The 23,679-nt window shown below is 44.9% G+C and overlaps 1 protein-coding gene across 2 annotated transcripts in view; it reads left to right on the top strand.

The window, feature by feature from the left end:
• The window catches only part of ARAP1 (ArfGAP with RhoGAP domain, ankyrin repeat and PH domain 1), a 207,682-nt gene that overhangs the window by 27,974 nt on the left and 156,029 nt on the right, over window positions 1-23,679 (top strand). For both annotated transcript variants that reach the window (XM_067466421.1, XM_067466422.1), the window contains exon 2: window positions 15,248-15,396. The gene's annotated coding sequence lies outside the window, so the exon portion shown is untranslated. The remainder of the gene's footprint in view (window positions 1-15,247; window positions 15,397-23,679) is intronic.

Raw genomic sequence — 23,679 nt, 5'->3', positions numbered from 1 at the left:
TCAAGGGTAGCCCCACGTAGAGTGCATTGCAGTAATCCAGTCTAGAGGTAACTAAGGCGTGGAGCTTTTTCGATCTATTCTCCAATTCTGTGGAACTCATTGCCTCCATATATTACAGCAATGTCGGAGTTGTGACCTTTTGCAAAGGTGCTCAAGACTTGGCTGTTTGGTTGTGCATTTAAGTAACTGGATCAAATTTTGCCATAGTCACTGCTGAATGTTTTTATGTTGAATGTTTCTATGTTGAATGTTTTATGTTGAACGTTTTTATATTGAATGTTTTATATTGTGTATAAACTGTTTTAAATTGTAAGTCGCTCAGAGCACCTTGGTGGAGAGCGACTAATTAAGAAATAAAGTGATGATGATAATGATGATGAGCTTCAAGCGTCAGCGCTGAGTCCAGGAGGACCCCCAAACTACGGACCTGTGACTTCAGGGGGAGTGAGACCCCATCCAGTACAGGTTGCCACCCAATACCCTGGTCAGTAGATCAATAGGTACCACTTTGGCAGGAAGGTAATGGCGCTCCATGCAGTCATGCCAGCCTTGGAGGTGTCTACGGACAACTCCGGCTCTTCAACTTAGAAATGGAGATGAGCAACACACACTCCAGAGTCAGACACGACTAGATTTAATGTCAGGGGAAAACCTTTATTTTTACTTATCTATCAGTGTGTGTAGGTTTTCTGCAAACTGTTTTCTGTGAGACTACTTGGCACCCATGTGGACCCCATTATTTGGGGTTTTCCTGATGTTCTGCAACACTTTTTTATGAGTTCCGATGGATCTGAATCCTTTTGAGAATGCAAACCTGGCACTAATGAAGACCGCATCGCTGTGTTGTTTTCTCTCTCTTCTTTCTTTCTTGGATACACATTTCTGAATCCAGGTGAATCGGAGATCTCTATCTGTCTTCTTTGGAATGCAGGCCCGGGTAGGCACCCATGTTATTTGGAATTTCCTTTTCTTTTCCCCTTTTTGGATGTTCCGCCGCTCTCTTTTATGAATCCGGATGAATCACAGCCCTGTTTCTCTCGCCAGCTTGGGGAACTTTGGAGAATAAGAGTCTCCTTTCCCTGACCAGTGCTTTTGCTCCTATTTCTTTCTCTCGATGCCTCTTCCAAAACTTAATCCATTCAGTTTGACATTTTGATCGGGTAGGATTCTGGGGAAACGAGCGATGCGCCTACACTGTCCATTTAATGCGGTTTTGAAACTGTATCAAATGCCATGCAGTTTGGTGAGGAGTCGGCACTCTTGGGCAGAGGTAGGTTTAAAGGCCTTGCAAAAGTACAAATCATAGAATCAAAGAGTTGGAAGAGACCTCGTGGGCCATCCAGTCCAACCCCATTCTGCCAAGAAGCAGGAATATTGCATCCAAATCACCCCTGAAAGATGGCCATCCAGCCTCTGTTTCAAGGCTTCCAAAGAAGGAGCCTCCACCACACTCCGGGGCAGAGAGTTCCACTGCTGAACGGCTCTCACAGTCAGGAAGTTCTTCCTCATGTTCAGATGGAATCTCCTCTCTTGTAGTTTGAAGTCATTGTTCCGTATCCTAGTCAACTCTCATGATTGTATAATATTGTGCCATGGCAATTGAAAGTGGTGCCAAAGTGCATTTATTTCTGCAGTGTAGACTAGGCAGGCATGGGCAAACTTCAGCCCTGCTTCCAGGTAACATTAGAAAATGTTGACCTTTTCTACACATTCCAGCTTCTTGACAAGCTGGAATGTGTCCAGAGGAGGACGACTAAAATGATCAAGGGTCTGGAGAACAAGCCCTATGAGGAGCGGCTTAAGGAGCTGGGCATGTTTAGCCTGAAGAAGAGAAGGCTGAGAGGAGATATGATGAGGGCCATGTATAAATATGTGAGAGGAAGCCACAGGGAGGAGGGAGCAGGCTTGTTTTCTGCTTCCTTGGAGACTAGGACGTGGAACAATGGCTTCAAACTACAAGAAAGGAGATTCCATCTGAACATGAGATGGAACTATTCCCCTCCCAACCCTTCTATATGACGGTGCGTCTAGCGCCACTTGTATGTGAATATATAGTTGGTTTGGTTATCTACAGCTTTCTATCAATGTTGTATTGCATCGGTTGAATTGCTCCCTTAGCTTAATTGCTTGACTCCACCCCTTCCTAGGGAGGAGGGCAGTGCTTTCTTTTTCATTCCACCATCAAACAACTCAACAGATGGACGTGAGAAAGGCTTGGCTCTAAGCCCTCAGTCAAGTCATCTCTTATCACCAATTCTTAAGTTGGTACTCTTAAGATTTAGTCGCCCTCCTCTGGACACAAGCTGGAATATGTCCAGAGAAGGGCGACTAAAATGATCAAGGGTCTGGAGAACAAGCCCTATGAGGAGCGGCTTAAGGAGCTGGGCATGTTTAGCCTGAAGAAGAGAAGGCTGAGAGGAGATATGATAGCCATGTATAAATATGCAAGAGGAAGTCATAGGGAGGAGGGAGCAAGCTTGTTTTCAGCTTCCCTGGAGACTAGGACGCAATGGAACAATGGCTTCAAACTACAAGAGAGGAGATTCCACCTGAACATGAGGAAGAACTTCCTGAGTGTGAGAGCCGTTCAGCAGTGGAACTCTCTGCCCCGGAGCGTGGTGGAGGCTCCTTCTTTGGAAGCTTTTAAGCAGAGGCTGGATGGCCATCTGTCAGGGGTGATTTGAATGCAATATTCCTGCTTCTTGGCAGGGGGTTGAACTGGATGGCCCAGGAGGTCTCTTCCAACTCTTAAGATTTAGTCACCCTCCTTAAGATTTAGTCACCCTCTTAAGATTAACAATTATTTTGCATATTTTCAAACTGTGGATTGTGGAGTGCATGGTGCAGAATCTGTGGATACAGGAGGCTGACTGTTTTTTCTTCCTGAATTCTCCCGGCTGCTCCAAAAACTCTTAAGATTTAGTCACCCTCCTCTGGACACAAGCTGGATTCTATGATTCTATGAAGACAATCATCCTCAAGCTACGAGGGATCACCTAAGTAAGTAAGTAACATTCCAGGTATTTTGGACTTCAACTCCCACAATTCCTGGCCTCAGGCCCCTGGTCATTCCACAGATATATAAACTCCTTTTTCCTAGTTCCAACAGACCTCACTACCTCGGAGGACGCTTAAGCGGCTCAGGGGGAAAAAGGAAAGGGCCCGAGGCCAGGAATTGTGGGAGTTGAAGTCCAAAACACCTGGAAGGAGGTCCAAAGTTTTGCCCATGCCTGGTGTAGACCTATCCTAAAAGAAGGAAAAAAGAGGGTGCTTCTAAGGAGTTGCAGTATAACCTGCTCAAGTCCATTGATATGCAATGGTGGAATGAAACCATTCTATAAAATAACAATTATTTATCTCAACGAAAGATTCCCCCAGGCTCAGCTAGGCCTTCTAATGCTAGTGAAGGGGGTCAGTTGAAACATTCACACCTAGCTCCGGCAGACAAGAGTCCTTTGTCCCAACTTGGTCATTCCACAGATATATAAACCCCTTTTTCCTAGTTCCAACAGACCTCACTACCTCGGAGGATGCTTGCCATAGATGCAGGCGAAACGTCAGGAGAGAATGCCTCTAGAGCATGGCCCTATAGCCCGAAAAAAACCACAAGAACCTAACAATTATTTGGCATATTTTCAAACTGTGGATTGTGGCATGCAATTTGCAGAAACTGTGGATACAGGAGGCTGACTGTTTTTTCTTCCTGAATTCTCCCGGCTGCTCCAAAAATAACTTCTCTAAACTCCTGGATGCAAGTATAAGGGGATTATTATAGAATTAGGCTTTGCAAAAAAAAATGCTTTTGCAAAAACACCTCTCTGCACATTGAAAATTGCAACCATATGCGTGACATAAAGAGGAAAGTCTAGAAATGTGTTTAAAGCTCAACCATGGCTGCATCTACTCTGTACTGTGACCCCACTTTTGCTGCCATGGGTCAATACTAAGGAATCCTGGGAGTTGTAGTTTGCTGAGGCCACATCCCACTTTGGCAGAGAAGGATAAAGACCTTGTGAAGCTACACATTCCAGACTGCAACCAATGACAGGCGAGTTCTTAATTTTACCTACTTGCAGGTACTTGCAGACGGAGGGCAATGCCAATAATAGTATTGAAGGAACTAGCAGAAGGAAGTCATTTCGGAACCATTGGCAACCATCTTTGAGAGTTCTTGGAGAACGGGAGAAGTTCCAGCAGATTGGAGGAGGGCCAATGTGGTCCCAATCTTCAAGAAGGGAAAAAAGGATGACCCAAACAACTACCGTCCGGTCAGCCTCACGTCGATACCGGGCAAGATTCTGGAAAAGATTGTTAAGGAAGTGGTCTGCAAACACTTAGAAACAAATGCAGTCATCGCTAATAGTCAACATGGATTTATCAAAAACAAGTCATGTCAGACTAATCTGATCTCTTTCTTCGACAGAGCTACAAGCTGGGTAGATGCGGGGAATGCCGTGGATGGAGCGTACCTGGATTTCAGTAAGGCCTTCTTTGACAAGATCCCTCACAACCTTCTGGCAAGGAAACTAGTCCAATGTGGGCGAGGCAAAACTACGGTGAGATGGATCTGGAATTGGTTAAATGGACGAACCCAGAGGGTGATTCTCCCCAATGCTTCCTCTTCATCCTGGAGAGAAGTGACGAGTGGAGTGCCATCAGCAGGGTTCCGTCCTGGGCCCGGTCCTGTTCAACATCTTTACTAATGACTTAGATGAAGGGCTAGAAGGCAGGATCATCAAGTTTTCAGACGACACCAAATAGGGAGGGATAGCCAATACTCCAGAGGACAGGAGCAGGATTCAAAACGATCTTGACAGATTAGAGAGATGATGGCCCAAAACTAACAAAATGAAGTTCAACAGTGACAAATGCAAGATACTCCACTTTGGCAGAAAAAACGAAATGCAAAGAGACAGAATGTGGGACGATGAGGCCTGGCTCGAGAGCAGTACGTGTGAAAAAGATCTTGGAATCCTCGTGGGCAACAAGTTAAACATGAGCCAACAATGTGATGTGGCGGCAAAAAAAAAAAAAAAAGCCAATGGGATGTTGTCCTGCATCAAGAGGAGCATAATGTGTAGATCTAGGGAAGTCATGCTCCCCATGCTCTATTCCGCTTTGGTTAGACCACACCTGGAATATTGGGTCCAATTTTGGGCACCACAATTCAAGAGAGAGATTGACAAGCTGGAATATGTCCAGAGGATGGCGACTTAAATGATCAAGGGTCTGGAGAACAAGCCCTATGAGGAGCGGCTTAAGGAGCTGGGCATGTTTAACCTGAAGAAGAGAAGGCTGAGAGGAGACATGACAGCCATGTATAAATATGTGAGAGGAAGCCACAGGGAGGAGGAGGGAGCAAGCTTGTTTTCTGCTTCCCTGGAGACCAGGACACGGAACAATGGCTTCAAACTACAAGAGAGGAGATTCCATCTGAAGATGAGGAAGAACTTCCTGACTGTGAGAGCCGTTCAGCAGTGGAACTCTCTGCCCCGGAGTGTGGTGGAGGCTCCTTCTTTGGAAGCTTTTAAGCAGAGGCTGGATGGCCATCTGTCAGGGGTGATTTGAATGCAATATTCCTGCTTCTTGGCAGAATGGGGTTGGACTGGATGGCCCAGGAGGTCTCTTCCAACTATGAATATAGTCTTTAGGAGTTGTAGTATGGTGAGGCTCTAGCAATTAGGTGTGCTTTGCTCCAAAGAAAGGCGGGCGGGTGGAAAAGAGGAGAAGTTGCTTGCCTTTCATTAAACACATTTAGGGTGTCTGTAGGAGGAGGATTATATAAGCTTTTTCTGGTGTTGTCATAGTAATGGGTAGCAGGGCAGAACTTCTCCAAACAACTCAATCTGCTTCTCACATATTTTCAGATATAGATTGCAATGACCAGGGAAGCAGGATTGGGGACCAATCCTCTGGGGGGTGGGTTAGGACACAAACATATCAGCAAAATGTCTCCATAAAAGTAGGATTTTGCAGGTTCATGGAGCATAATACTTCCTTACTTTACTTACTTAGGCAATCCCTCATTGGCCAACTAGGATAGTCTTCCACGATCAGTATTCTTGTGGGTCTGTAGGTAACTGTGGAGCCCTATTCTTGATCTGCATCTTCTCCCGCAGTGAGAGCATTGGTTTCCAGGTGGAAGGCGGTCCCAGTCGAGGTTGGCTTGACGCGCCTTCCTCTTGGCACGTTTCTCTCTTTCACCCTCCAGTCGTGCCTCTTCAAATTCTGCAGCACTGCTGGTCACAGCTGACCTCCAGCTGGAGCTCTCAAGGGCCGGGGCTTCCCAGTTCTCAGTGTCTATGCCAGAGTTTTTGAGGTTGGCTTTGAGCCCATCTTTCAATCTCTTTTCCTGTCCACCAACATTCCGTTTTCCGTTCTTGAGTTCGGAGTAGAGCAACTGCTTTGGGAGACGGTGGTCAGGCATCTGGACAACGTGGTCGGTCCAGCGGAGTTGATGGCGGAGGACCATCGCTTCGATGCTGGTGGTCTTTGCTTCTTCCAGCATGCTGACATTGGTCCGCCTGTCTTCCCAAGAGATTTGCAAGATTTTCCGGAGGCGGCGCTGATGGAATCATTCCAGGAGTTGCATGTGACGTCTGTAGACAGTCCACGTTTCGCAGGCATATGGCAGGGTTGGGAGGACAATAGCTCTATAAACAAGCACTTTGGTCTACCTACGAATGTCCTGGTGCTCAAAACTCTCTGCTTCATTTGGAAAAATGCTGCACTTGCAGAGCTCAAGCGGTGTTGTATTTCAGTGTCAATGTTGATGTCTGTAGACAGTCCACGTTTCACAGGCGTATAGCAGGGTTGGGAGGACAATAGCTTTATAAACAAGCCCCTTGGTCTCCCTACGGATGTCCTGGTCCTCAAACACTCTCTGCTTCATTCGGGAAAATGCTGCACTCGCATAATAATAATAATAATAATAATAATAATAATAATAATAATAATAGCATTTTGGGAATTAATTACACTCTAAAGGTAAAGGTTTCCCCCTGACATTAAGTCCAGTTGTGCCCGACTCTGGGGGTTGGTGCTCATCTCCATTTCTAAGCTGAAGAGCTGGTGTTTTCCATAGACCCCTCCAAGCTCATATGGCCAGCATGACTGCATGGAGCGCTGTTACCTTCCAGCCGGAGCTGTACCTATTGATCTACTCACATTTGCACGTTTCCAAACTGCTAGGATGGCAGAAGCTGGGGCTGACAGCGGAAGCTCACCCCGCTCCCCAGATTCAAACCAGTTCTGTGTGCCAAGTTTGGTTCAATTCCATCATTGGTGGAGTTCAGAATGCTCTTTGATTGTAGGTGAACTATAAATCCCAGCAACTACAACTCCCAAATGACAAAATTATTATTATTATTTGAGTGATTGTCACTCCTTGGGCTATTAGGTGTCTTGTGGCCAAATTTGGTGGCAATTCGCCCAGTGGTTTTTGAGTTATGTTAATCCCACAAACGAACATTACATTTTTATTTATATATACTAGCTGTCCCCTGCCACGCATTGCTGTGGCCCACATGGGGGTTCTGTGTAGGAGGTGTGGCCCAATTCTATCCTTGGTGGGGTTCAGAATGTTCTGTGATTGTAGGTGGACTATAAATCCCAGTAACTACAACTCCCAAATGTCAAGGTCTATTTTCCCCAAACTCCATCTGTGTCCATATGTGGACATATGGAGTATTTGTGCCAAGTTTGGTTCAGATCCATCATTGTTTGAGTCCACAGTGCTCTCTGGATGTAGGTGAACTACAACTCTCAAAGTCAAGGTCAATGCCCATCAAACCCTTCCAGTATTTTCTATTGGTCATGGGAGTTCTGTGTGCCAAGTTTGGTTCAATTCCATCATTGGTGGAGTTCAGAATGCTCTTTGATTCCAGCAACAACAACTCCCAAATGACAAAATTATTACTAATTTTTGAGTGATGATCACTCCTTGGGTTAGTAGGTGTCTTGTGTCCAAATTTGGTGGCAATTATGTTATGTTAATCCCAGAAACGAGCATTACATTTTTATTTATATCGATGACGATAATAGTGACGACGATGATGATGACAATAACAGCAACCACACTTGGCAAGCGTCCAATGCAACTGTCGTGACCCACAGAACACAGAATGTCTTAAACAGCAGTTGAGGTGCAAAATAGTAGTATTTTAATGCAAAACAAACTTAATGAGGCACTTTAACAGTCAGTGCAAACAGTTCAAAGGATGTTTTCAAACAGGAACACAAAACGCTAGATAAGCAGGCTTGAATTGCAGCCAAGAAATAACAGGAGATACGATGAACTAGGAGCAGAATACAAAACAAACAGTCTTTAAGGGTTGCAAGGCATGGAGCAAAATCCGGTAGGCAAACGCGTAGTCAGTCAGTTCCAAGGGTCAAGAAGCCAGATGTACACTCACGAGCGAAGGTTCCAAGGTCCGAGGCACGGCAGGGAAAACAGGATACTGGGAATCCAAAACAAGATTAGGCAGAGAACAACACGAAACAACACTTTGTCGTCTGCAAAGGAATAGGTCCCAGAGTGCTCATTTTATTCACTATCAGAAGAATGAGATTCATTGCTTGCATCTGATTCTGCTCCCGGAGCTGAAGCATCTACACCACGCCAAGCCTGCCACCTTTGCTCTAGTGCCTGATCCTGCCAATCAGTACTCTCATTCCCATTATCCCTAAAACCTTCAAAATCATCACTTGATGTTGCTTGATTGCAAATGTCTCTAATGTTCTGAACCAGAGTCCAGTCTACAGCCTCCTCCAACTCATCCTCACTATCTCACAACAGCAACAGCCAGCATAGTGAACTTGTTTACTGTGGACTTACTAGGACGCAATGGAACAATGGCTTCAAACTACAAGAGAGGAGATTCCACCTGAACATGAGGAAGAACTTCCTGACTGTGAGAGCCGTTCAGCAGTGGAACTCTCTGCCCCAGAGTGTGATGGAGGCTCCTTCTTTGGAAGCTTTTAAACAGAGGCTGGATGGCCATCTGTCAGGGGTGATTTGAATGCAACATTCCTGCTTCTTGGCAGAATGGGGTTGGACTGGATGGCCCAGGAGGTCTCTTCCAACTCTTTGATTCTATGATTCTATGACTAATCTTGTTGTGCTTCAAATAATCTATGTTGTAGGCAAGCCTTTGAACCAAGCCCCCTCCTCTTAGTCCACATTCTGGAATTTCTTGCAATGAAGACACCCAGGGAAAGGCCAAGCCTTCCCTTCCCAAAAAGGGTTGTTTTCTGCAGGGCAGAGAAGGCCCCATTGTTCAGCCCGGCTGGGAATTCCAGTTTCCCGTTTGCCCCCGTTTGCTTTATAGCCTTCATTGCTGCAGAGATAATAGTCGAGCACAGACAGCTTCTGAATGGAACCTCTGTTTCCGATCCCACTCCTGACTGGGATGCCTTTGACCGCCTGCAAATGCTTTTGTCTTTTGGGGCCACCCATTTGCTCCTGTGTCGGGTTCTCAAGAGGGCATCTAGACCAGCGTTTCTCAACCTGGGGGTCGGGACCCCTGGGGGGGGGGTGTCAAAGAGGTCACAAAAGACCACCAGAAAACACAGTATTTTCTGTTGGTCCTGGAGATTCTGTGTGCCAAGCTTGGTTCAATTCCATCGTTTTTGGAGTTCAGAATCCTCTTTGATTGTAGGTGAACTATAAATCCCAGCAACTACAACTCCCAAATGCCAAGGTCTGTTTTCCCCAAACTTCACCAGTGCTCACATTTAGTTGTATAGAGTATTTGTGCCAAGTTTGGTCCAGATCCATCATTGTGTGAGTCCACAGTGCTCTCTGGATGTAGGTGAACCTCAACTCCTAAACACAAGGTCAATGCCCATCAAATCCTTCCAGTATTTTCTGGTAGTCATGGGAGTTCTGTGTGCCAAGCTTGGTTTTTGGAGTTCCAAATCCTCTTTGATTGTAGGTGAACTATAAATCCCAGCAACCACAACTCCCAGATGTCAAGGTCTGTTTTCCTCAAACTTCACCAGTGCTCACATTTGGTTGTATAGAGTATTTGTGCCAAGCTTGGTCCAGATCCATCATTGTTTGAGTCCACAGTGCTCTCTGGATGTAGGTGAACTACAACTCCCAGACTCAAGGTCAATGCCCATCAAATCCTTCCAGTATTTTCTGGTAGTCATGGGACTTCTGTGTGCCAAACTTGGTTCAATTCCATAGTTTTGGAGTTCAAAATCCTCTTTGATTGTAGGTGAACTATAAATCCCAGCAACCACAACTCCCAAATGTCAAAGTCTGTTTTCCCCAAACTTCACCAGTGCTCACATTTGGGTATTTGCCAAACTTGGTCCAGATCCATCATTGTTTGAGTCCACAGTGCTCTCTGGATGTAGGTGAACTACAATTCCAAAACTCAAGGTCAACGACCTTGTTCTGCTGGTCATGGGAGTCATGGAACCCTTTGGCAGAGAAGGCTGATGATCTATCTGCTTGTCCTTCCCTTCCTTTTTGGAAACAGACAGCGAACCCTCCTACCAAAGCCCTCCTGCTGTTAGTGTAGGTGAACTATAAATCTCAGCAACTACAACTCCCAAATGTCAAGGTCTGTTTTCCCCAAACTTCACCAGCGTTCACATTTGGGTATATTGAGTATTCGTACCAAGTTTGGTCCGGATCCATCATTGTTTGAGTCCACAGTGCTCTCTGGATGTAGACGAACTACAACTCCCAAACTCAAGGTCAATGCCCATCAAACCTTTCCAGTATTTTCTGGTAGTCATGGGAGTTCTGTGTGCCAACCTTGGTTCAATTCCATCATTTTTGGAGTTCAGAATCCTCTTTGATTGTAGGTGAACTATAAATCCCAGCAACTACAACTTCCAAATGTCAAGGTCTGTTTTCCCCAAACTTCACCAGTGTTCACATTTGGGTATATTGAGTATTTGTGCCAAGCTTGGTCCAGATCCATCATTGTGTGAGTCCACAGTGTTCTCTGGATGTAGGTGAACTACAACTCCCAAACTCAAGGTCAATGCCCATGAAATCCTTCCAGTATTATCTGGTAGTCATGGGAATCCTGTGTGCCAAGTTTGGTTCAATTCCATCATTAGTGGAGTTCAGAATGCTCTTTGGGTATATTGAGTAGTCGTGCCAAGTTTGGTCCAGATCCATAATTGTTTGAGTCCACAGTGCTCTCTGGATGTAGGTGAACTACAACTCTCAAACTCAAGGTCAATGCCCATCAAATCCTTCCAGTATTTTCTGGTAGTCATGGGACTTCTGTGTGCCAAACTTGGTTCAATTCCATAGTTTTGGAGTTCAAAATCCTCTTTGATTGTAGGTGAACTATAAATCCCAACAACTACAACTCCCAAATGTCAAGGTCTGTTTTCCCCAAACTCCACCAGTGTTCACGTTTGGTTATATTGAGTATTCGTGCCAATTTTGGTCCAGATCCATCATTGTTTGAGTCCACAGTGCTCTCTGGATGTAGGTGAACTACAACTCCCAAACCAAGGTCAATGCTCATCAAATCCTTCCAGTATTTTCTGGGATTTATAGTTCACCTACAATCACAGAGCATTCTGAATCCCACCAATGATAGAATTGGGTCAAACCTCCCACACAGAACCCCCATGTGGGCCACAGCAACGCGTGGCAGGGGACAGCTAGTTGGTTATATATCCCAATATTTTCTTGAACCAAAGTAAAGTCTCCTGGTAATATTTGAAATGTTTTATTTCCAAACGTACTATATTGTACAATAGAGGCTGATATAGAGGCACACTTTTAAAAAAGCCAGCATTAAAATGTCCAAAGTGTTGCAAGAGCAAAGCAATAGCTGTTTCCTCTAAAAGTTTTGCAAGGCCAAAGGATGAGAAGTCAACTTGAGTGTGTGCTTAAGGTCAGTGCATCTACACTGCGGAATTAATCCACTTTAACTGCCATGGCTCAGAGCTATAGAACAGTGTTTCTCAACCTGGGGGGTTGCGAAGGGGTGCAAGAGGGGTCCCCAAATATCATACTGGTCATGGGGGTTCTGTGTGGGAAGTTTGGCCCAATTCCATCATTGGTGAAGTTCACAATGCTCTTTGATTGTAGGTGAACCATAAATCCCAGCAACTACAACTCCCAAATGTCAAGGTCTATTTCCCCCAAACTGCACCAGTGTTCACATTTGGGCATACTGAATAGTTGTGCCAAGTTTGGTCCAGATCCATCATTGTTTGAGGGCACAGTGCCTTCTGGATATAGGTGAACTACAACTCCCAAACTCAAGGTCTATGCCCACCAAACCCTTCCAGGATTGTCTGTTGGTCATGGGAGTTCTGTGTGCCAAGTTTGGTTCAATTCCATTGTTGTTGGCGTTCAGAATGCTCTTTGATTGTAGATCAACTATAAATCCCAGCAACTATAACTCCCAAATGTCAAGGTCTATTTCCCCCAAACTCCACCGGTGTTCAAATTTGGGTGTATTGGGTATTTGTGCCAAATTGGGTCCAGTGAATGCAAATACATCATGCATATTGGATATTTACATTACGATTCACAACAGTAGCAAAATTACAGTTACGAAGTAGCAACTAAAATAATTGTATACTTGGGGGTCACCACAACATGAAGATCTGTATTAAGGGGTTGCGGCATTAGGAAGGTTGAGAAACACTGCTTTAGAAGAACCCTGGGAGTTGTAGTTTCACAAGGACTTCGTTTTTCTGTGCTCACAAACTACAAAATCCCAGTATCTTGTAGCAATTAAAGTAGTGCCAAACGGTATCAACTCTGCGGTGCAGATGCGCCTTAAATGGTGCATTTTACCTTCTTTATATTTAATTATCTTTTTAATTGGTATATTTTAAATGGTATGCGGATGCTTTTAGGCTAAGCTGCTTTGAGTGTTTGGGAGAGAAAAAGCAGGGTACAAATAATAATAATAATAATAATAATAATAATAATAATAATAATAATAGTAATAATAATAGTCAAAGGCTTTCATGGCCAGGATCACTGGGTTGTAGGTTTTTTCGGGCTATATGGCCATGTTCTAGAGGCATTCTCTCCTGACGTTTCGCCTGCATCTATGGCAAGAATCCTCAGAGGTAGGTAAATCCTCACTACCTCTGAGGATGCTTGCCATAGATGCAGGCGAAACATCAGGAGAGAATGCCTCTAGAATCATAGAATCAAAGAGTTGGAAGAGACCTCATGGGCCATCATCCAGTCCAATCCCATTCTGCCAAGAAGCAGGAATATTGCATTCAAATCACCCCTGACAGATGGCCATCCAGCTTCTGTTTAAAAGCTTCCAAAGAAGGAGCCTCCACCACACTCCGGGGCAGAGAGTTCCACTGCTGAACAGCTCGCACAGTCAGGAAGTTCTTCCTCGTGTTCACATGGCCATATAGCCCGAAAAAAACTACAAAATAATAATAATAATAATAATAGTAATAATAACAATAATAATAATAATAATAAGAAGAAGAAGAAGAAGAAGAAGAAGAAGAGGAAGAAGAAATGCAATGCCATCCAAGCCAGAATTGAAAAATCGAAGACAGATCCCAAATGTAGACTCTGCAAGGAAGCAGGCAAAACGATGGATCCCATCCTCAGCTGCTGCAAGAAGATCGCGCAAACAGACTACAAGCAGAGGCACAACACCGTTGCTCAGATGATTCATTGGAACTTGTGCCACAAAGACCAAGTGGTGGGATCACAAGCCGGAAAAAGTTGCACAAAATCAACATGTCAAGCTACTCTGGGACTTCCAGATTCAGACTGTCAGAGTTTTGGAGCACAAGACTCCTGACCTCATGATCATATTAAAAAACAAAGTATGGATCATCGATGTTGCAATCCCAGGCGACAGAAGGATTGAAGAGAAACAACGGGAAAAGCTGACACAATATGAGGATTTAAAGATCGAACTGCAAAGACTCTGGCACAAACCAGTCAAGGGGGTCCCAGTGGTGATTGGCACACTGGGTGCAGTGCCTAAAGACCTTGGCCTGCACTTAAACACAATCGGAGCTGACAAAATTACCATCTGCCAGTTTCAAAGGCCACTTTACTGGGATCTGCATGCATTATTCGGCGATACATCACACAGTCCTCGACACTTGGGAAGTGTCCGACATGTGACCCAATACAACACCCAGCAGAGTGATATTGTCTGCTGTGGACTCATTTTGTTGTGCTTCTAATAATAATAATAATAATAATAATAATAATAATAATAATAATAATGCACGCATTATTCGCCCATACATCACACAGTCCTAGACACTTGGGAAGTGTCCAACGTGTGATCCAATACAACAGCCAGCAGAGTGTCTGCTGTGGACTCATCTTGTTGTGTTTCAAATAATAATAATAATAATAATAATAATAATAATAATAATAATGCACGCATTATTTGCCAATACATCACACAATCCTAGACACTTGGGAAGTGTCCAATGTGTGATCCAAAACAACAACCAACAGAGTGACCTTGTCTGCTGTGGACTCATCTTGTTGTGTTTCAAATAATAATAATAATAATAATAATAATAATAATAATGCACGCATTATTCGCCGATACATCACACAATCCTAGACACTTCGGAAGTGTCCGACGTGTGATCCAATACAACAGCCAGCAGAGTTATCTTGTCTGCTGTGGACTCATCTTGTGCTGTTTCAAATAATAATAACAACAACAACAACAACAACAACAATAATGCACGCATTATTTGCCAATACATCACACAATCCTAGACACTTGGGAAGTGTCCAATGTGTGACCCAATACAACAGCCAGCAGAGTGTCTGCTGTGGACTCATCTTGTTGTGTTTCAAATAATAATAATAATAATAATAATAATAATAATAACAATAACAATAATAATAATAATGTGTGCATTATTCGCCTATACATCACACAATCCTAGACACTGTGTCCGATGTGTGACCCAATACAACAGCTAACAGAGTGTCTGCTGTGGACTCATCTTGTTGTGTCTCTAATAATAATAATAATAATAATAATAATAATAATAATAATTCCTTTTTTGGGGGATTGTTCTGCAGAGAAGGCTTTAGAGCTTGCAAAACTACAACTCTCAGGCTCCCATCGCCTTGGTTAATCATTAGGGGATTCCTTCTCTGTCCCGAGACCCTTCCTTGGAGGGCAAAGGCCTTCTTTCCCCGTTTGGCACCCAGTTGTGTTTTTGCCGCTCCGCAGCGTGACTTTTGTTCACACCCTTCCTTGGCTTCTTCTCTCTGCTTTCAATCCAGTTCCTCATCTGTGGTTTTCGGCAAAAGGAAAGGTCTTGCAAGCAGAAATCCCCCAAAGACGAGGGCGGAAGTTTTCGGCAGAAGGCAAGCAGGGACTTCGGGTTTACGCCGATCCCATAACCGGGCCAAAGGAAGCCAAAGCCAGCCAGGTTGGTGAATTACCTGTATTTTCTGGGATTTTTAAATGTCTTTTAATGACGTTTCGGGTTTGAAAAATGCAGGAAGTGGGATGGGTAGGGTTCAGGAAGATTGTTGGACCTTACAAGTGTATCACAAGCTTTCAATGCCTATAAGGTTTGGTTCTAGGAAACGGGACCCCCAAAGGCCATCTATCCCATCCCATTCAGGAATATAGTAAGCCATGGGTCTCTGCTAGAGTTTGGTTCAGGAAAGGGACTTCCAGAGGCCATCTGTCCCATCCCCATTCAGGAATATAGTAAGCTATGGGTCTCTGCTAGAGTTTTGTTCCAGAAAGGGACCCCCAAAGGCCATATATCTTGTTTCCATTCAGAAATATAGTAAGCCATGGGTTTCTGAATATAGTTTGCTTCCAGGAAAGGGACCCTCAAAGGCCATCTATCCCATCCCATTCAGAAATATAGTAAGCCACGGGTCTCTGATAGAATTTGGTTCCAGAAAAGGGACCCCCAAAGGCCATCTATCCTATCCCCCACTCAAGAATATTGTAAGCCATCAGTATCTGATAGAATTTGGTTTGAGGAAAGGGACCCCTAAAGGTCATCTATCCCATCCCCATTCAGGAATATAGTAAGCTATGGGTCTCTGATAGAATATGGTTTGAGGAAAGGGACCCCTAAAGGCCATTTATCCCATCCCCATTCAGGAATATAGTAAGCCATGGGTCTCTGCTAGAGTTTGGTTCAGGAAAGGGACCTCCAAAGGCCATCTAGCCCATCCCCATTCAGGAATATAGTAAGCCATGGGTATCTGATAGAATTTGGTCTGAGGAAAGGGACCCCCACAGGCCATCTATCCCATCTCCATTCAGGAATATAGTAAGCAATGAATCTCTGATAGAGTTTGGCTCCAGGAAAGGGACCCCCAAAGGTCATCTATCCCATCCCCATTCAGAAATATAGCAAGCTGTGGGTATCTAACAGAGTTTGCTTCCAGGAAAGGGACCCCCAAAGGCCATCTGCCCTGTCCTCATTCAGAAATATAGTAAGCAATGAATCTCTGATAGAGTTTGGCTCCAGGAAAGGGACCCCCAAAGGCCATCTATCCCATCCCCATTCAGGAATATAGTAAGCCACGGGTCTCTGCTAGAGTTTGGTTCCGGAAAGGGACCCCCAGAGGCCATCTATCCCATCCCCATTCAGGAATATGGTAAGCCACGGGTCTCTGCTAGAGTTTGGTTCCGGAAAGGGACCCCTAAAGGTCATCTATCCCATCCCCATTCAGGAATATAGTAAGCTATGGGTCTCTGCTAGAGTTTGGTTCAGGAAAGAGACCCCCAAAGGCCATCTATCTTGTTTCCATTCAGAAATATAGTAAGCCATGAGCTTCTGAATAGAGTTTGCTTCCAGGAAAGGGACCCCCAAAGGCCATCTAGCCCATCCCCATTCAGGAATATAGTAAGCCATGGGTCTCTGCTAGAGTTTGATTCCAGGAAAGGGACCCCTAAAGGTCATCTATCCCGTCCCCATTCAGGAATATAGTAAGCCATGGGTCTCTGATACACTTTGGTTCGAGGAAAGGGACCCCCAAAGGCCATCTATCCCATCCCATTCAGAAATATAGTAAGCCATGGGTCTCTGCTAGAGTTTGGTTCCAGGAAAGGGACCCCTAAAGGTCATCTATCCCATCCCCATTCAGGAATATAGTAAGCTATGGGTCTCTGCTAGAGTTTGGTTCAGGAAAGAGACCCCCAAAGGCCATCTATCTTGTTTCCATTCAGAAATATAGTAAGCCATGAGCTTCTGAATAGAGTTTGCTTCCAGGAAAGGGACCCCCAAAGGCCATCTAGCCCATCCCCATTCAGGAATATAGTAAGCCATGGGTCTCTGCTAGAGTTTGATTCCAGGAAAGGGACCCCTAAAGGTCATCTATCCCATCCCCATTCAGGAATATAGTAGGTCATGGGTATAGAATTTGGTTCCAGGAAAGGGCCCCCCCAAAGGCCACCTGTCCTGTCCTCATTCAGGAATATAGTAAGCAATGAATCTCTGATAGAGTTTGGCTCCAGGAAAGGGACCCCAAAGGCCATCTATCCCATCCCCATTCAGGAATATAGTAAGCCATGGGTCTCTGTTAGAGTTTGCTTCCAGGAAAGGGACCCTCAAAGGCCATCTATCCCATCCCCATTAAACTAGGCAGGAACACAGTGGAAGTTGTGGTTCGACAAGGTCATTTACCTTCTCTGGTGCAAACTGCATGTTATTGGTTGCATTTTGAAAAGAGAATTTCCTCAGACATTTTAGATTTGCTTTTTGCATTTATGGCTGGTTGTTTCTCTGCTACTGGATTTAGTCTGAACTGTGAAACAGATGTTGTTATTATTATTACTACAACTCCTAGATTTTCATATTATTTATTTTAATAGTGTTAGAAAAGGTGAATTGTTTGTTGTGGTTGTGGTTGTGGTTGTTGTTCTATCCATTTATAGCCCTTCCACGGTGTTACTCAGGGGAGCTATCAAAATAGTAAAATAATTCACATTGAAAACAATGCAAAAGTCAAAATGAAAGTTAATAATAATAATAATAATAATAATCGCCCTTGGGCTGAGAATTGCGGTATATAAGCGAAGTAAATAATAAAATAAATAAATAAATAAATAATCTTGTCTTCCTCCCCTGGTTAAAAAAATATGTCATAAAGATATTTTAATTTTTTGTTCCTCAATTTATATATATATATTAGACTCAGTTTGGAGGGCTTTCTTAACCACATTTTTGGAGGATGTTTTTGGGGACAATTTAAGAAACGGTTTTTGCAAAAGGAAGTGAGCAGGAAGTTAGGTCACTTCTTGTTCTTAAAATAAGGCCTCTCCCGGGACTAAAACGGCCAAGGAAAGCCCCAAAGATGGTCTAGATGCCCTCTGGATGGTCTAGATACCCCAGAGATGGTCTAGATGCCCTCTAGATGGTCTAGATGCCTCAGAAATGGTCTAGATGCCCTCTAGGGAACCCAGTCTAGATGGTCTAGATGCCCTCTAGATGGTCTAGATGCCCAGAGATAGTCTAGATGCCCTCTAGGGGACCCAGTCTAGATGGTCTAGATGCCCTCTAGAGGACCCAGTCTAGATGGTATAGATGCCCCTGAGATAGTCTAGATGCCCTCTAGGGGGCCCAGCTTAGATGGTCTAGATGCCCTCTAGGGGACCCAGTCTTGATGGCCTAGATGCCTTCTAGATGGTCTAGATGCCCCAGAGCTGGTTTAGTTGGCCTCTAAGGGACCCAGTCTAGATGGTCTAGATGCCCTCTAGATGGTCTAAATGCCCTCTAGAGGACCCAGTCTAGATGGTATAGATGCCCCTGAGATAGTCTAGATGCCCTCTAGGGGGCCCAGCTTAGATGGTCTAGATGCCCTCTAGGAGACCCAGTCTTGATGGCCTAGATGCCTTCTAGATGGTCTAGATGCCCCAGAGCTGGTCTAGATGGCCTCTAAGGGACCCAGTCTAGATGGTCTAGATGCCCTCTAGATGGTCTAGATGCCCTCTAGAGGACCCAGTCTAGATGGTATAGATGCCCCAGAGATAGTCTAGATGCCCTCTAGGGGACCCAGCTTAGATGGTCTAGATGCCCTCTAGGGGACCCAGTCTTGATGGTCTAGATGCCTTCTAGATGGTCTAGATGACCCAGAGCTGGTCTAGATGGCCTCTAAGGGACCCAGTCTAGATGGTCTAGATGCCCTCTAGAGGACCCAGTCTAGATGGTATAGATGCCCCAGAGATAGTCTAGATGCCCTCTAGGGGCCCCAGCTTAGATGGTCTAGATGCCTTCTAGATGGTCTAGATGCCCCAGAGCTGGTCTAGATGGCCTCTAAGGGACCCATTGGCTCTTTGGGGAGGCATTTGGGAGCAAGGAAGCTTTTAAATATATATTTTTTATTTTATAGTCTGCAAAGGCAAGTGCATTGGGATGATGCAGCCCTGCAAAGTCTTTCAGTTCGTTTATACATTTTTATTTAATTTTATTTATTTTTTATTGTAGTTTACTTTGTATCATTTATGTTATTTTGCTAGGCCAGAGTAATGGGTACAAGATTAAAAGTGCTGATGTGGCAGGAATCATAGAATCATAGAATCAAAGAGTTGGAAGAGACCTCCTGGGCCATCCAGTCCAACCCCATTCTGCCAAGAAACAGGAATATTGCATTCAGATCACCCCTGACAAATGGCCATCCAGCCTCTGCTTAAAAGCTTCCAAAGAAGGAGCCTCCACCACACTCCGGGGCAGAGAGTTCCACTGCTGAACGGCTCTCACAGTCGGGAAGTTCTTCCTCATGTTCAGATGGAATCTCCTCTCTTGTAGTTTGAAGCCATTGTTCCATTGCGTCCTAGTCTCCAAGGAAGCAGAAAACAAGCTTGCTCCCTCTTCCTCTCTGTGGCTTCCTCTCACATATTTATACATGGCTATCATATCTCCTCTCAGCCTTCTCTTCTTCAGGCTAAACATGCCCAGTTCAGTAAGCCGCTCCTCATAGGGCTTGTTCTCCAGACCCTTGATCATTTTAGTCGCCCTCCTCTGGACACATTCCAGATGAGGTATGTAGGATTATAGAGTAAGTGCAGTGTGCGGTGTGCAGCAATCTTGGTTCTACTAAAGTGCTTCTAGGACTTGGTTTTGGAGATTCCTAATCTGGGAAGGCACATCGGAACAGCCAGGTCTTCAAGTTCTTTCTGAAGACTGCCAATGTAGGGGCCTGTCTAAGATCTTTTGGGAGGGTGTTCCAGAATCGGGGGGCCACCACAGAAAAGGCCCTGTCTCAAGTCCCCACCAAGCGTGCTTGCGACGCGGGCGGGATCACAAGCAGGGCCTCTCCAGATGACCGAAGTGAGCGCGTGGGTTCGTAAACGGATATGCGGTCACACAGGTAGGGTGGTCCCAAACCGTTCAGGGCTTTGTAGGTAAGCACCTGCACCTTAAATTGGGCTCGGAAAATAAACGGCAGTCAGTGGAGCTCCTTAAACAGGAGGGTTGACCTCTCTCTGTAAGGAGCACCAGTTAACATCCTGGCTGCTGCCCGTTGGACCAGTTGGAATTTCCGAGCCGTTTTCAAGGGCAGCCCCACGTAGAGCACATTGCAGTAGTCCAATCTAGAGGTGACCAAGGCATGGACCACCCCGGCCAGATCAGCCCTCGCGAGGTATGGTCACAGTTGGCGCATGAAAGAACTTGAAGGCACCACAATTCAGGAGAGATATTGACAAGCTGAAATGTGTCCAGAGGAGGGCGACTAAAATGATCAAGGGTCTGGAGAACAAGCCCTATGAGGAGCGGCTTAGGGAACTGGGCATGTTTAGCCTGAAGAAGAGAAGGCTGAGAGGAGATATGATGAGAGCCATGTATAAATATGTGAGAGGAAGCCACAGGGAGGAGGGAGCAAGCTTGTTTTCTGCTTCCTTGGAGACTAGGACGTGGAACAATGGCTTCAAACTACGAGAGAGGAGATTCCATCTGAACATTAGGAAGAACTTCCTGACTGCGAGAGCCGTTCAGTAGTGGAACTCTCTGCCCCGGAGTGTGGTGGAGGCTCCTTCTTTGGAAGCTTTTAAGCAGAGGCTGGATGGCCATTTGTCAGGGGTGATTTGAATGCAATATTCCTGCTTCTTGGCAGAATGGGGTTGGACTGGATGGCCCAAGAGGTCTCTTCCAACTCTTTGATTCTATGATTCTATGATTCTAAGCTTGTTTTCTGCTTCTTTGGAGACTAGGACGCGGAACAATGGCTTCAAACTACAAGAGAGGAGATTCCATCTGAACATTAGGAAGAACTTCCTGACTGTGAGAGCCGTTCAGCAGTGGAACTCTCTGCCCTGGAGTGTGGTGGAGGCTCCTTCTTTGGAAGCTTTTAAGCAGAGGCTGGATGGCCATCTGTCAGGGGTGATTTGAATGCAATATTCCTGCTTCTTGGCAGAATGGGGTTGGACTGGATGGCCCATGAGGTCTCTTCCAACTCTTTGATTCTATGATTCTATGAGTCTTAGCTGTGCAAAAGCCCTCCCGGACACCACCGACGCCTGAGCCTCAAGCGTGAGCGATCAATCCAAGAGGACTCCAAGACTGCGGACCTGTGGCTTCAGGGGGAGTGTAACCCCATCCAACACAGGTTGCCACCCTATACCCGATCTGGTTTACGATCGACCAGAAGGACCTCTGTCTTGTCGGGATTGATCTTCTGCTTGTTCGTCCTCATCCAGATGGACACAGCGGCCAGGCACTCGTCCAGCACCCGAGGGGCTTCCTTGGAATTAGGTGGAAAAGAGTAGTAGAGTTGTGTGTCATCTGCATAGAGATGGCACCCAACTCCAAAACTCCGGATGACCTCTCCCAGCGGTTTCATGTAGATGTTAAAAAGCATGGGAGACAAAATAGAGCCTTGTGGGACCCCACAGGTCAAAGGCCAGGGAACCGAGCAGGCATCTCCAAGCTTCACCATCTGCGTTTATCCCTCCAGGAAGGACCGGAGCCACGACAAAACCACGCCCATCCATCCATCCATCCATCCATCCATCCATCCATCCATCCCTCCTTTTTGTAGGATCTATCTATTTATCTATCTATCTATCTATCTATCTATCTATCTATCTATCTATCATCTATCTATTTTCTGTCAATCTCATGGGATCTATCTATCTCCATCCATCCACCTGTTTTTTCTGAACTTTTCATGAATTCTTTTCCCTCTCTTTCTATCTGTCTATCTATCAACCCATCTATTTTTCTGTTGTTTTCATGGGATATATTTCTCTCTCTTTCGAGCCACCCATTTTTTTCTGTTGTTTCCATAGGTTCTTCTCACTGTGTCTTTCTATCCATCTATTTTTCTGTCCAGCTGATGGATTTTATCTCTTCCCCTCATTCCCTCCTCCTGTCTCTCCCCCTTTCATCATCCATCTATTTATTTTTTCCCCTTCTCATGTTCTATCTATCTATCATCTATCTATCTATCATATATCATCTATCTATCTATGAATGAAAGCAATCCTGCATTTGACTGCCAAGTGGTCCATCTAGCTATCTGTCTATCCATCTAGACCATCCAGCCATCCATCTATTCCTGAAAGCAATACTACATTTGACTGCCAATGGATCTATCTATCTATCTATCTATCTATCTATCTATCTATCTATCTATCTATCTATCTCTATAAAAGCAATCCTGCATTTTACATCCATCCATCCATCCATCCATCCATCCATCCATCCATGAAAACAATCCTACATGTGACTGCTAAGGGATCCATCCATCCATCCATGAAAACAATCCTACATGTGACTGCTAAGGGATCCATCCATCCATCCATCCATCCATCCATGAAAACAATCCTACATGTGACTGCTTAGGGATCCATCCATCCATCCATCCATCCATCCATCCATGAAAACAATCCTACATGTGACTGCTAAGGGATCCATCCATCCATCCATGAAAACAATCCTACATGTGACTGCTAAGGAATCCATCCATCCATCCATCCATCCATCCATCCATCCATCCATGAAAACAATCCTACATGTGACTGCTAAGGGATCCATCCATCCATCGATGAAAACAATCCTACATGTGACTGCTAAGGGATCCACCCATCCATCCATGAAAACAATCCTACATGTGACTGCTAAGGGATCCATCCATCCATCGATGAAAACAATCCTACATGTGACTGCTAAGGGATCCATCCATCCATCCATCCATCCATCCATCCATCCATCCACCCATCCACCCATCCATCCATGAAAACAATCCTACATGTGACTGCTAAGGGATCCATCCATTCACCCATCCATCCATGAAAACAATCCTACATGTGACTGCTAAGGAATCCATCCATCCATCCATGAAAACAATCCTACATGTGACTGCTAAGGGATCCATCCATCCATCCATCCATCCATCCATCCATCCATGAAAACAAGCCTACATGTGACTGCTAAGGGATCCATCCATCCACCCATCCATCCATGAAAACAATCCTACATGTGACTGCTAAGGGATCCATCCATCCATCCATCCATCCATCCATCCATCCATCCATGAAAACAAGCCTACATGTGACTGCTAAGGGATCCATCCATCCATCCATCCATCCATGAAAACAATGCTACATGTGACTGCTAAGGGATCCATCCATCCATCCATCCATGAAAACAATCCTACATGTGACTGCTAAGGAATCTATCCATCCATCCATCCATCCACCCATCCATCCATGAAAACAATCCTACATGTGACTGCTAAGGGAT

Source organism: Anolis sagrei, chromosome 3 (genome assembly GCF_037176765.1).
Source record: "Anolis sagrei isolate rAnoSag1 chromosome 3, rAnoSag1.mat, whole genome shotgun sequence".
Lineage (NCBI taxonomy): Eukaryota > Metazoa > Chordata > Lepidosauria > Squamata > Dactyloidae > Anolis > Anolis sagrei.
This window is presented reverse-complemented; position numbering and strand designations above follow the sequence as displayed.